At 39.5% G+C, this 15,663-nt stretch overlaps 1 protein-coding gene across 1 annotated transcript in view; it reads right to left on the reverse strand.

Moving 5' to 3' along the window:
* MAPK8 (mitogen-activated protein kinase 8) overlaps nucleotides 1-14,136 on the reverse strand; it is a 185,648-nt gene extending 171,512 nt beyond the window's left edge. The window contains exon 1 of the mRNA XM_052677723.1: nucleotides 14,007-14,136. The gene's annotated coding sequence lies outside the window, so the exon portion shown is untranslated. The remainder of the gene's footprint in view (nucleotides 1-14,006) is intronic.
* Nucleotides 14,137-15,663: the final 1,527 nt, after the last annotated feature.

A 15,663-nucleotide genomic window follows, 5' to 3' on the forward strand; every position in this document is an offset into this window, starting at 1 on the left:
GAAAGGCATCAGCTCTTCCCCAGAGGAACTGGAATAGAGAATGAACATTCTGATAAAAAATCTGGCTTACTCTGTACCAGCAACTAATTTTTAATATAAATAATAGAAATGTAGGCCAGCTAAAAGATTTTGCTACTCTTTCTTCAGCTAAATGCAAGAGGGATGCAAATTAAATAAGAGGCCTACACGCTCCAAGAGATTCTAACAGATCATTACCAATTGTTCAACTACTGCCTAAGATAAGTAAGAAGCGGGTGCATGCTTGGGTTTGACAGCTCTGGGCAGTAGCGCATTTCCAACTGCTACTGTAAGGCAGGTAGTATCACAGGTGGTATTAACCTGCTCCCCTAAGAAACCCTTAACAGCGCAATGCTGATCCAACAATGAAACGTGTAGAAAAGTGAACAGGCAGAACAACTTGTGGACCTCTCTGTTCCTTGCTGGCACCATCCCAGCAATGGCAGTTGGAATGCTGCTAATTTGCAACAGAATGAACAGAGTAGAAATTCAAGAACAAACTGAGTAACGAATTTTCCAATTCCTTATCTTCTGATATTTTCACTTTGCCTTTCTGCCACTAACCCTCCCACACCCAAAACACCCTGATTATTTCTCAAACTAAAATTTCATCATCTTGGATATTTTCAAAATCAGGAAGTTCTATGGGGGTGATAGCAGCTGAAGAGGTCTCATCACAGCTACCCAAATCTCAGTGTAAAATGACACTGAATTTACTAAACCTGGGATGTAAAAGCTATACAAGCATTCAGTGACCTCATGGGTTATTCTGGATATCAAAACTAAGAAAATATTCACCTCAGAATTAGAGGAGCTGGATACAGCACTAAAGACAAAACTGTTGTTTTCCTCTGTCTTCATTTTGAGATATCTACACTTTTAATTTTTATAGAAGTGTTTATGTATGTCTCTAACTAAAGATCATATTTTCAGTTGTATGATACACTTATTTAAACACAGGAAATAGATATTTGGTAAAAATAATATATGACCATCAGTATTAGAGCAATATGCATCTTCTATTGAATAACCACATTCACCCGTACAGGTGAGGGGTTGATCTGCTGGGAAGAAGCTCTGCAGACAAGGACCTTGGTGTCCTGGTAGACAGCAGGTTGGCTATGAACCAGAAAAGTGTCCATGAGGCCAAGAAGGCCAATGGTATCCCAGGGTGCATTAAAAAGAGAGTGGTTGGCAGGTCGAGGGAGGTAATCTCCCTCCTCTACTAAGCCTCGCTGGGGCCACATCTGGAGTATTGGGTCCAGTTCTGAGATTTCCAGCTGAAATAAGACAGAGAACTATTGCAGAGTCCAATGAAGGGCCACAAAGATGATGAGGGGCCTGGGGAATCTGCCTTACAAGGACGGGCTGAGAGACCTGGGTCTGTTGAATCTGGAGAAGAGATGAATGACATCTTATCAATGCTTATAAATATATAATGGGCAAAAGTTAAGTGGATGGGGCCAGGCTCTTTTCAACAATGCCCAGCCATAGGACAAGGGGCAATGAGCACAAACTGGAACATAGAAAGTTCCACATGAACACGAAGAAAAACTTCTTTACCTTGAGGATTACAAAGCACTGGAACAGGATGCCAAGAGAGGTTGTGGAATCTCCCTCACTGGAGATAGCCTGTGCTCCAAATACAGCCCCTTAGTGGATTTCCTTGAAGCTGTGTTCATCCTTCGGTTTTCTATTTCACAAAAGCGTTAGGCTTCCTGATCTATTCATTTTATGTATGTTTATGTTCAAATCTTGACTTAATCACTTGCAGTGGCAGTCTCCCAGCATACACACTACCTGTGCTCACGTGTGCCAGGCTTGAGTCCTGGATATGTGGCTACCTGATTTGTTTTCTAGAAGCTTGTTGGACATAATTCTGAAAAACTGGAATGTCAGCCCAGGTTTTTTGGCAGTGAGCCTCTACTTTCTGTTTCCGTAAGAGGCCTTTACTTTCCCAAGCTTCTTGTCCCACTGGTAGTTTTATAAAAAAGCCCAGCAGGTCCCTGGAAGTTCACAAAGCCTTCTTCATTCATAAACAAGCTGCTTGCGAGCCCCTGAACAGAATGGCTCTATCCGTGACGTCTGATTGACCTTCAAGAACTGCACACATGACAGAAAAAATAATAATAGTAAAAAAGGGGGCAGAAAGTTTAAGGAAATAGACAAATGAAGAACAAGGAGCCCATCAGTGTGTTAGTAATGTGTTGAATGTGAGAATTCAAGATATAAATATCACGACGGGCTGTATTTGCATTGCCACAGTCTGATTAAAAGAAAGAACCCCAGAGCTAGGAACTGATGCCTCTTGCATCCCTAATGGCTTCTATATAAAAATTGTCATTTTCTTTGTATGATTAAAATAAAGAGCATCGGCAAAATAAACTCTCCCCTTTAACTTGTTTCTTTTAGTGAATCTACAGCTGATAGAAGATGCCAGTTTAACAAGTCTGCAGACAGAAGCTTTCTGTCTGCAGAATATGTACAAGACAAGCAGAGGCAGGGAGTGGGTCTCTGCCACACACACAGATCCCTGAGTCCAAGGAGACCACCCCAAGAGGGAAAGACACATTCAGGCCTTGGCCTCCTTACTGACAGTAGCTGTGTAGCCCATCAGTGCCATTCCTCAGGGCAACTTTCAGACAGCCTGGAGTCTGAGCACTTGGAAACAGTCTCAAGTTAACAGTTCATTTAACACCATTTTCCACTAGGTACTGCTGGCAACTGCACTTGAGAGTATAAGGCATGTCTTCGCTGATCTCAGCTGCAAGGGTCATTAAACCTATTGCCAATTCTAGTTATTCTGTCAGGTGCCGTTCCCTCTCCTCCCTTTATTTACCTACTTCCACCAACATACTCTGAATCATTGTCATGTTTCTAAACAGCCCAAACCCTATTTTACCTTCCCAAGAAAGTTTACTTGCTCTCCTTTATACTGGTAACTTTATCCCTGCTCTCCTTTCCCTTTCCTTTCTCCTTTCCAAAGTACCAGCTAGTACTTTGCTTATCTTCCAATGCTGCCATTCACTTTGGGGGGACTGCAACAGGGCAGCAAGGACATTCTTGCTTTGAGCTGTAGGCCCCTGACTGACACATTCTCAGTTTTCAGTGAATCTACTCTCATACATTCAAAATGTATGGAACTTTTACCTCCTCTGCCATCCTACACACACTGCCTGTTGGCTCCATGTTGCAACAGCTGATATTATTGCTGCAACTTTCACAATGCAAAGCCTCTAATGGTAGCTGCTGAAATAGAATATTCAGGCAGAGGGGAAGTAAGCTTTTTTCCAAGCACATACTTTTTGGTGTTGGGTATAGGAAAAAGTACTTCCTTACTTCTTCCACTTTATCTAATGATTCATGAAGTGACAAAAAAGATGTGACCTTTCATTATATGCTTCATTTCAACATTATGAGTGACATGGTGACTTACAAGGGTGGCAGTGGAACAGAGCTCAGTCCTGACTAAGGATGATTACCAGCTAGGTTCAGATCCTGGCTACAGATGGCTTTATCTTAGACAAACGTCTGCACCAGATATTCAATTTCCAACTGTCTGGAAAAGTACAATTAAGTTAGATAGCCTAGCAGATAATTCTCCGTCAAAATCATTGCTAGTGAATAAGTCATGGAAACTGAATTAGGCATCATTGCTATAGAAGCAGTTACTCCAATTTAAGTTATGCTGGCAAGGCTCTGTAAGGAAAATGCTGGCATTTCCTACACTGGAAATGCTTTGTGGATAAACAAGGACTTTCATCTTTAGGAATGTAAATTCAGGATGTCACAGCTGTGTTCTAATAACAAGAAAATTACCTTACAGGCCCTGAAGGATAAGCGTAAGGTCAGACAGCAAGCACACCAGTGGAAGCAACCAGTAGAGATCCAAGGTAACTCAGATCACAGACTTCTTTTTCAATGCTCCTTTTCCAGCCTTGTCACTATCATTTATGTGTTACTAAGCACAACAGATTTCCTCAGAAGCATGCAATTTACCTCTGTGTGATCTGACAGTGAACACCGATCTTTTTCTTGCTGAATGCAGACTATTTGACATTTAACATACTGCCAAATAGAGGCCTAGAGGCCTTTCTTACTGAGAGAAGGTATATTATTGTGTTCTTTTTTTTTTCTTTTTTTTTTTTTCTTTTTTTTTGTAATTTTCATGTCCATTTTAGTAAGGCACTGCTGTCTTTGGCAAATCAGGCAACTATGGGATATTTTGCAACAGGCTGCTAAGGGAGGTGCAAATCACCATCCCTGGAGATGTTCAAGAAGTGTGGATATGTGGCACACAGGGACATGGTGGACATATTTATGGTAAGGTGGACTAGATGATCTTGGAGGTCTTTTCCATCCTCGGTGACTCTATCATTCTATGATTCTAAGTAAACTAGCTCTGACTTGTTGCTATTTAGATTGATTTTAAGTCAGCATGTGGCTTGACCAAGATGGTTAATATGTACTCAGGTGGGTTTCTTTCAGGGCAAGAAATATACCCAAGTCTATTATTGGGCACTAATGTCAGCTAGCATGGAGCACCTCTCATCAGTGCTATTATCTTCACTAACCCTGTAACTGGTGGCAATATCCTAACTATTTGTTGCTAACTGCTAGCTCCTGAACCATTCCCAGTAATCACATAGGACATCTCCAAGTAACAGAAGTGGAACTGTGGCAGGAATTTTACCAGCAGTCAAACAGTATAGAGAACTGAGACTCAGTTCTGAGGAAGACTTCCTGGCACTGCCTACTTTTCTACTAGATGAAGGTCATAAGGATTCTTTTGATTGCTATCTTTGGTAGGTTGAGGTTAGTAAAAAATTAGTAAAAAAAAAAGCAATATGTGAAGGTTTTCCCACTGTGGACATGGATCAAAAGGACAAAGATGTCCTTTTGAGGACATCTCTGGAAAATATAATTTCCTTCCTTGATTTTTAAGAACGTAATAATTTTCAGGCTACAGCCACATGAAACAATTGGGTCTTTATCTCCATGCCTGTTGTGTCTTTGACTCAGGACTCACTGCTTCATGTCGTTTCTCATAGGTAACTTCTCTCTCTACACAGACTCTGATCCTTTATCAGTGCCTTTCAAATGATAATCACAGTATGCAATTTTTCAGTAGACATAATCTTCACTGAATCTATATGAACATTGTTGGGTTGTCAGAATACAACTTGGAGGTAGTAGTAGGAAAGGAAACATGAAAAAAGATTTGTAATGAGTCAAGAAAAATCCTATTTGGAGATCACTTCTGATATTTTACAAATTTTGTGAGACATTTGCACTGGAACAGCGCGATATTGAACAGTACAAAGGAAATGGAAGCACTAAGCCAGCTGCATAAACAAAGAAAAGTGCTGGGAGCTGGAAAATGGGGAAAGAATAAACTTAAAAAAGTGAGTAATAATGGTCCATCAGTATCTGAAGGTATCATGCAAGGCCCTCACAGAATAAGACATCTCTTCCTGCATTTGTTTTAATCTTGGCCCTTTCTCTGAGTACAATACAGCAGTACACTGCATTTGCCAGTTCATTCCACTATCCTTGTAAAATTGTGTTTTCATCTTCAGAGCTGGTAAAGGCCATAATTCAGGCAGACGTCTGCCAGAGGGAGTGTTCTATAATTCATTCTGTAAATCCAGCTGCAGCAAGTGTTGCTTTGATGTCCAAGCGGAGAGCTCACAGAAATCCCTCCGCTAGGATGCTGGCTTCTCTGATGTCAACAAAAAATCACCTGGACATCATCTCCTTCATTTCTAAACTCGTGCACAAGTGAAGCACTCAAGGATATCACACACAGAATCTGAGAAGACTGCTGAATTCTGGAGCATCCTGACTGCACATGGAGTAGCTGCTTGCCTAACAGTTACTTACAGCAGAACATCAGTATCTTAGCAATTCTTTCCATTTACATATTTTACACACTCATTTTCTACTAGTTGTGGTTGTCCCTTCAGTTTTTTATTGCCTCTACAATTAAGTCCCTACAACTTCCAGAGCTGGCCATAAAACCAAGTGTAAACTTGGCTGCAAACTGCTTTGTAGCTTCTTAGGATATTTTACCAAAACAGGAAGGATTTGAAAGTGGTTCAGAGTACAATACAGGTGACAGTGCAATGCGCAGTGCTATGTGAACAGGCAGTCCACCAACTTTTATTAAATTTTATTAACCAGTACACCACTCAAAAAACTGTCATTCCTTCCATCCTCCTAGGAAACCATCAGAGATTTAACAGAGCAGTCATTCTGTCAAGGATCTCTCAACTGCAGTAATCTATCACCTACAACCTCAGAACCACTGAGTTTTACAGCTTTATTTCAAGATTGGAATATTTAAAACAGCTATGCAGCTACACATGTGATCAAATAAGGCAAAGATTGTACTTGAATTTTATAACATATTTTTACCCTCTTAGTTCATGGTAACGCACAAAAACTGTTCCCCAAGGCACTGGAAAAAAAGATTCTATCTTCTTCAGGAATGCAAGTAAACTGAAATGTCTGAGACCTGAGCAAGCCTGGACAAAATTAAACAGCACTCTGACCTGGTCACAGTTTACAGTTTGCATATTTGTGGACAAGCACGTGTACATTACTACATTCACATCAGAATACAGAGAGAACTGGTGAATGCAAGTGTCTTGATGAGAAAGACTCTCACTAAGACTAGTTACTGTGAGCTTTTTTGTAAAACTTAAATGTCTGTATTTGGTAAGAATTTCTATTTTAATGATTATGAAGACTACTGATCTGTTCTAAACATATTTTAATGCTGTTGAATTGTTGGCTTTTTGTTTTGTTTTGTTTTCCCAAATAACTACACAAGTTTCAAATCTTTTCTGTGGTTCAGATCTCCTTTTGAAACCCACGCTATACCCTTTACCTGTTGGAATAATCTTAGCTGCCTGGGAACAAAGACCAGACACACCTCTGATTTTCCCAGATGTTCAGCAGTAGGAACCTTATGATTTTCAGCACCTTCAATGCAGCTTGCATAGCTCTCTGATGTTTTTTAGCAGGGGTTATGCACACATCTGCTTTAATGATCACTTCCTATTTCTCCTTCTCTACCCCCTTCCTCCTAATCCTGGACAATCAGAATAAATAGAAAGGTCATGAACCTAACTGCAAGCATCTCTTCCTGCTTCTTGTGTGGTTTTCACCCTGACCTTGATACTCTTTTCTGTTTCCCTAGTGGCACCTCATGCTCAGGCCACCCTCTCTTGCTTTCTTAAGAACAGGAACAGCAGAAAGAGGGAAAGAAATTCTGACAATTAGAAACATACCCAGAGATTTCCTGCCTCTAATGCCTACTGCAAAAGGGCTGCTGTTTCTCAGTTAACAGAGAGTAAAACAAGAGCAAATTAATAAGCTTAGCAAATTGAGGACAAATTGAATATAATGGGGCCAAATTCATCCCTCATGTCTTGTCTTTGAGGGCAAAAGAGGGATAAATTTATCTTGACAGGTTTATCAGCTTTTTAAGGACATGCGAGGATTGTTTGGGGTTCTTTTTGTTGTTGGTGGTGGTTTTTTGTTTTTTTTTTTATTTTTTATTTGGTTGACTGGTTTTGTTTTGTCATTTTGTACTTGCTGCCTACACTGCTGTGTTAATGTTCTATAACTAATTACTGTTATCATTTTCCTTTAGCCAGTATGCAGTATGATAGTGAGTGGAACAACATGATGAAAGGCCTGAGTCGCTCTCACTAAGGAGCAAGCCACCCACTGAATCACTCCATGACCCAGGACAAGTCACTTCAGCTCTCTTCTCTTCACTCTCTTCACTTCAGTGCCTTTCATCTTCTCTGGCCCAGGTCACCCACTCACTGCAAGCTCTTCAAGATAGATGCTATCTCTTCACTGTACTTGAGTACTTACAAGAGTTTTTCTCATTGATTAAGTCAAGTTAATGGCTGTTACAATGAAAAATTTTATGGCTGGTTTACCACAGAGCTGAAAGGAGGACAATTCCATGGTATTCAGGTGCACAAATCTGCTGTATAACACATTCAGCACTGAAAGGAGTTGGGAATACTGTCACATAACAGACCTACTTAGCCTTAGGAAATAAGTGCTTTTGGCTTGGAACTGTTACAGAGCTTAAATATGCAAATAATTGGAAAGTCCAGCATGAGTTTTCAGTGAAAAAAATACTAATCTTCATTAACAATATTTGAACAGTAAATTCACTATTATGTAAGTCACATGGAAAAGAAAAGCCTTAAATCAGGTGTGGAACGTACTTGTAGACAAACACTTTTTAGCAATAAATTCAAATGAAGCAGCAATCGTCCTGTTGTGGCCTAGGTGGAATATTTGCAAGTCGTGCACACAGAACTGGCTATTCACATGGTTCTGGCACTCCTTCCTAGTTTCCTGCTGCTAAATTACATTAAGAGACTCTAAACATACTTTCTTAATATCCCTACTCCCTGCAGGGAATTATTGTGGTTGCCACAAGAACATTACTTGATCATGAAGGAGCAGGAAAAGGGCTCGGTACAATCCTGAACAAACTATCCATCCAACCATCTCTGGGGTCCCAATTCAGCCTGCTGTCTCTACTCAGCAAAATATGTAGCCTCTCTGTTCAACTTACGTAAGGGGTTAGATAAGATGGACTGCAATGAGAGCAAGCACATTTTTAATTTTCCCAGTGATGTCAGTGGAGCATTGAAGTTTACCACAGGTTGCACAGCTGGGATTTTAGGCAGCAAGCTCTGCAGAGCATGTGCTTTTTTATTATTATTATTTTTTATTCTTATTTTTTTCTAAAATACCTCTCACTGAGTTTTATCTGTGGCTCTTACAGTGCTACTGCTATACAGCATCATATCTGCATCGAAATAATGGCATATTAAGAGATGGAAACAAAAAATTACAGAATCTGAGCAGCGTGATCACTGCAGCATTTTGATGCTGGGCAGTGAACTGCCATGCAGTTCAAATTAAGTATTTTCCTGTTCCTTGGTCTCTGCTTACCCTCAGCACATTTGTAGAGTCACTATTGTTACAATTTGTTTTCCAACGCATGGCAATACGTGCAACAGAATTTAAGAAAATGCTGCTCAGTGAATTAAACAAAGAAAAATGTGGCTATATCCCTATTTGAATTTGCTTATAACTATGGCATGACAAAAGAATAATCATCAGTAATTTTGAGTAAAAAACGCCCCAACCTCTGTCTGAGTTAGGTTTTCTGGCTTGAACACATTTGGCAAATTGTCATATTTTGTATGTAAAATACAAATCACCAACCTCACAAGTGAGACATTCCACTTAGAGGTATCTATAGTAACCCCCAACTCTGTGGCTCAGCCACAACAGCTGTGAGAAATGGCCTTCAATCAGGTAACTACGCTGGGTGGGATCAGGTGAATCCAGTTCCTCCTTGGATCCTTCTTGGATCTGGCTTAGTCAGAGCCTGACTTGTTTAAATTGGTAAATGGAAATAGATCAATTTGTATTTAATTAGGAGTTTATCCAAGCAAATGCCTTCCTCAGGAATTGTTGGAATGCATTTATATGTGTTGGTATAAACATTTTCACTTCTAGAAACAAGAAGACAGGAAATCCCGGCACAGGGCAACAATGTTTCTAATGATTGTCTTCAGAATACTTGGAGTAACCTGAATCCCGGCAGTTCCAGCTATCAGCTTGTAACTGTAGCAACTTCAGAACAGGATGGTGCGCCCTGACAGTGGTGCAGGATTACAAAAAGCAAAAATTTGGTGTTTCAATCTCTGACCTGTCAGTGCTGTTTTATTCCTGCCCCCACTTTGTAGAGTGATTTCAGCTAGAAGAAGGCCTTGTACATCTCAAACAGAACTGTACACAGATCCTCTTTCCCACTGAATCTCAAATCAGATGTGAATGAGGCAAAGCAATTATTAGGTTTGTTTTGCTTATGATCAGAACTGCTCCTCACAGCTTTCCTTTTCATGGCTATTCTAGTTACGAACTTGCATAAACAGACTGTGCTTTGCATATTCCCCTGGATTCTCAGATGCAAACAGTCAGACTTGAGGACGCTTTTCTTGCTCAGGGTGTCTAATTTATATTTTCCACGTCCCTTCCCAAGTACTAACTTGCCTGAAAGAGCTGAGGAGCTGGCAGGAGGTCAAAAATCCAGGTTACTTAGCTCCAGGAGGGCTGTGGACCGGCACTTCCAGAGGGGGCTGATTGTTCAGGAGGAGCAGTGCTTTTCAGGGGGAGCAACTGGAACACATAGACTGGTGCCTGGAAAACACTTGCAGTTTATCTGCTGTGTGTGAATTAGGGAATTGCAGCAGCATAAAATTTAAGGTTAGCAATTTTGAAGGCCTAAGAATATTGTTATTTAAATTAATGGGAACAGTGTGCCTGAAACCTCCAGATTACTTTGGAAATCTCAGTCTGAGACCTGTTTTTAGCACAGTGGATTCTCCTAAAATATAAAGGTTTGCACTGTGGTCTTTGGAAACCATTACCAAGCTAAGGATTAGAGGAGCCTAGAAAAGCACATCTGGTGAGAAAATACAACAGCTTCTGGAGATTACTAGTGGGGACTATACTCTATTCCTTCTTTCATTATTCTGGTTCCCAAAAGAACCTCTGTCAAGATAGATATGAGGCTGCACATCTGTGCTCCACACTTACATGGGCTATCCAGCATCAGTGATAATAACATCAGCTCTTACAGCAAACATTTTCAGCCCCTTCCAGGCAAGTACAGCAGCCTTGTCAGATCTCAGTGAAATCAAGCAAGATTCTATCTGAAGCTCAGTCAAAATCAGAGTAATGATCAGAGTAAATCTTTCAGTTCCCTCAAGACTGTAAACTGCAAAATTGGCATACAGCTGAGCTCTCATCATCTCCATGAGCAGTTCAGATTAGTTCAGTGAACTATATGTTCCCAAACTGACTGAACTGGGATGCTAATGTAATGCTTTTTCATAATTTTATGTCTGTTTATTATTATTATTATTATTACTATTTAATAAATGTGAACCTAAAAAGATATTCAAGGCAATAGTTTGGTGTCTGCTCCATTAGTTGTATATTTTCAGGTATTCCATTCACACTCCTCATTAACCTATACTGAAAAAATATTCTGCCATCTCTGTGGTACCCTATACTTTTAAAAATATAAATCCACATCTTCATTTTCTAAGTCTGTGTTGTAGGCACGTCCTTCTTCCCCAGTGCCTGGACTATAGTTCTGGGTTACTGGTCACAGTAACAGTGGCCTTACTGGAGCAATAAAGTTCAGGAGCATCCTGCTGAAAATAGATCAGAACTTCTGCAACTCTGTTGCAAAAACTGGAGCTCCCTTTCCTCATAATTCCTTACAACATGGGACTCTGAGCAATCGTGAGAAACATCGGAACAGGCAGTGAGATGCAGCAAGAAGAAAATGAAGAAGTTTCTTGATAAATTTGTTTATCTGAGTTTATCTGAGATAACCTTATCTTGTTGCTGTTGGATTCTGTCAAGGCTACTAGCCAGCTCCTACAGCACATTGTCACAGTTCTTCAGGTCCCCTCTCAGCTCTGATGGTGCTCAGTTATAAGTAGATGTGATGCTTTTTAATGGGTGCTTCTGGCATCTATCAATCTGAATTTGGACAAAACTCAGGACAAAAGAGCATATTAGCTGCTACAAAATGCATTTGTTGGTCTTCAGCAACCTCCATGTCTGTTGCTTAGACTCCTTTGTGTTAGGTCTGAGCCTCTGCACTGTTCTTATGTACTCTGCAGTTGGCACCATAGGGCTGAGGTGCAGGAGGGATTGCACTGAGCCCCCACGCATGATGAGGTCTTCCCAACGCAGGTGGAAAACAGTAATAAGAACTCTTGTAACAAGTACTCTTGTTCTACTGCAAAAATAGAAGGTAGAGTGGAATGAAGAGGTTGGATGTTAGTTTGGTTTTGAAATTGATTTTAAGACCCTTTTTCTACTGAAACGTGTTCTTCAAGTTGTGGTGTTTTCATTTGGTATCAGAAGAAAAAAAAACAATTTTACAATAAAATGTAAATTATGTTCAGTTGGAATCTTTCCAAACTAGAGGCATCTTCTGGACTTAAGTAAAAAAGCAAAGTACCTCCATCTGAGATGTAGAAACTGGTGGCTACTGACTTTTCTATTAACAGCACACTCTCACAACGACTTTGGAGCTGGAAGCCAGATGTGCTGTACCACTCTAGCACACAATTTCTCAATTCTGCTTCATGCATCCTAGAACGTGGGGATTACAGTGAAAGATCTTGCAGTTTTATTGAAGGCATGTAACTCCAGACATCTTCTAAGTGCTAATTTACATATATGCATTATGTTATCAGCATGTGGAAAGTCTCGCACAATTCATCAGGCTTGGGTTCTGAAGATCTCATCTGGCATTCATTAAGGTGAGGTTTTTTCCTGAGTTTTACTGAGCCCTGCAAAACTCAGGTTTGGAACACGTGTGTGCAGGAGAAAGACAGAGAGGGAGACACACACACACCTATCTCTGATTAGCACGATCTGATACAAGTATATAATAATGCACATACAAAGCCATGATTATGTAGTATATAAATATAAATCCTACAAGACAGTATAGATAAAAATTAGAATAAGTTTATGCAGAAGTACCTTTATTCCTAGTGAAACTAATGATGAAGTGAGAAAACACTTTTGATGACATTTTTATATGACTAGACTAAAGCTTGTTAATTAATGGAGGAAAAAAAAAAAAAAGAACCTTTTCAGGATAAAATTATTCCTGACAAATAAGATGTATTTCCATACAACAATTGTCTTTGTGTGTCACACACTGTGGGAGAGATATACCAAGGAAGCCAGAAAGTCCTGCTCACCCTTTTCTCTCTAAACATATATGATTTGTTGCTCCTTGTCGTGTGGAAGAACAGAAGCTGTATCAGTGTGCAGCCCACTTACATCATCATGCATACAGCTGCATCTCGCCAAGGCTTGTACAGTGCTTTCAAAGGGAGTAGTAAATCCTAAATAGAATTCTATGATTGCTTTATGCAGGAAGTTGGGTGAGATAAAGAGAATGACCCATTCCATCTTTAAAAAACAAACTCTCAATTTCTAAAACTTTCTCAATTTCTAAAATAAAAGGGGACCGCACAAAAAAGGGAAGGGACTTCTTAGAATCATGCAACAGGTCTGCAAAAGGTAGTTGAGTAAAACCTCATTGCCATGATTCCTGCCTGACAATCTTGCATCTTGTTGCATTCAAAGCAAAAAATGATGGCACCTTTTCACTGTGAAAACAATTGCCTTTACACAAGCTTATACTGCCATATTTCTTATTTTCTTTAGAAATCTTCAGAGGTTTCCATCATTTTAACTGATTAAGCACAGTTCTGGATAATTCTGGTTACTCTTTTTATATTATATGATCAAAACGATTGTATCCTTACAGGATTATTGCAATTGAAAAAGCATAATGCTTTTGACTATACCTTCCACTTTTGGCCTCATTGTGGCATTTTCTATATCATGAGACAACCAAGAGAATAATTAATTACACTGTACTTTCTTAGGAACTTCCATGCAATAATCTCAATCCAATATAGAGAAAACGAAATTCTGATTAGGAATACAGAGTTCAGCTTAGTGGTAGAGCCGTAACTTGAGACAATACGTGGAGCATGGATTTGATCTAAAGTTCACTGACACTTGCTCCTGTGTTAGAATTTAGGTAGGTAGTTGCAAATGACTCAAACTGGCATAAGTTTTGTGCACCATTTGGGTCCCATGGTATAATTTATGTCTTACGAGAGGTACATAAGAAAACAAAGGGGAAAACAGACATGGTCCCTGTAAGGGCTGACTCATTTGGCAGTATACTCTTGAACCAAACATCTTGCTTACATGAGCAGTTTTGTATTTTTCTATAGACACTATATCTATCTTATCTCAGCTGACATACAGGTTATCCAAAATATACTGTACCCTTACCCAGCCAGAAATATCATTTTGCTTACCATTCACACCTACAGAGCTGAAAAACAATCTTGGGTCTTCATAGCACATTCCAGCTTTGCTGCTTTTGCAGTAGGAACTTTCTTTTTCCACTCCAGCTTTAGCTTGCCTATATAACATAGGCATTGTGCCCTGCAAGTAGGGAACAAAACAAACTTTGAGGTTCTTTTAAACTAACACAACCATTTCATCCTTCTAGCACATGCCTGTGCATAGATTCCCATTCTGCAACTGATATTTATTGATCTAGATTCATACGATCCAAGAAAAGCTTGACTACATTGCCTTGCGGTAAAATTATAAGGGGAAAAATTGGAATGTGGGGGAGAAGGGAGGAGGAAAGCCAAGCTTTTATAACTCTTTGTAAACCTGGTTTATGTGAGCCTGGCCAACCCAGGGTCTAAATGATCTGTTACACTTAAGAAGTGGATGTGAAAGGCAGCACTGTTGCTCAGCTGCTGGTGCCCCACAGAATCAAAACATTTCTGCTGAGCTACAATTTAAATGGTCATACTCCAACTAATTATGGGAAGCAGCCCCTATGAGGAAGTATGCTTTCCTTCTCAAAGCACTTTACCTTCAGCAAGTAAACAGTCCTAAGTGTAATATTAAAAGCACTAAAGTTTATACGCATTTTTATTTTGTGCTAATAGAGCAATTAAAAACACATGCCATCTCAAATTTGCATTTTTATTCTAAAGAGGTTTCAACGTTTTCCTGGAGATTCAGGTCTATTTGCACATCACTACCTGTATCTGAATACAGATATCTCAAGCCTTCATGCTTTAATTAACACAATATTTAATTATTTTAATTACTACATTTTAATTAAAAATAATTAATTTTTTTATAATTAATTATTAATTAACTATTGCTGTAGCTCTGGCACAAGGCTCCAAGGAACCAGCTGGACGTAGTCCAGCCTCTCAGTCCTGCTGCCACCTGCTCCTCTGCCCACCACTGACATATCTTCTGCACTTATCTTTACAAACTGTGGAAACAAGCTAGCTTGTTTTAGGGATTAATCCAACCTTATTTATATTCTAAACCTTAGATCTAACCTTATTTAGATTCCCTAAAACACAAAACCACATTTAGATCCAGCTCAGCCTTTAAACTTTCCGTCTCCTTCCTCCTCCATTCCTACAGAATGTAGTTGCTTATATGTCTGGCAGAAAACAAAGCCATTCTGTTAGAGACTCATACACTTTCTAACAGTGTTGAATAAACCAAGAGAGACTAAAGAGACTCATGCTTGCCATCAGGTAAAATGTCCAAAGAAATATTCACAACTGTGAGAAACTTGTATGGTGGAAGACAGAAAGACAGAACATTTACTCCTTTCTAATGACTCCATGCAAAGAATTGCCAAGCACCACATGAATCAGGGCTGCATTTTCCAAAAGATACATCCGCTCAAAGAGAGAAGATTTTTGAAGGTCTTCAGCTACTATTCATCACACTTTATATACATTCAGATTCCTAGAAAAACTCAAGAAGCTTTTTATCTTATGTAATTACACACAAAAGTGCTTGGTCCCTGAAAATCCAACATAATTTCTGGATGCGTAAGCTTTAAAATTCTTAGAATTCTTTCAGTAATGTGCTCAAAGGCTAAAAACAAATTTTAAATGACAAGGACCCTCACACGTTTTTCTG

This window comes from Tympanuchus pallidicinctus, unplaced genomic scaffold (assembly GCF_026119805.1).
Source record: "Tympanuchus pallidicinctus isolate F22 unplaced genomic scaffold, pur_lepc_1.0 scaffold16, whole genome shotgun sequence".
In the NCBI taxonomy this organism is placed as follows: domain Eukaryota; kingdom Metazoa; phylum Chordata; class Aves; order Galliformes; family Phasianidae; genus Tympanuchus; species Tympanuchus pallidicinctus.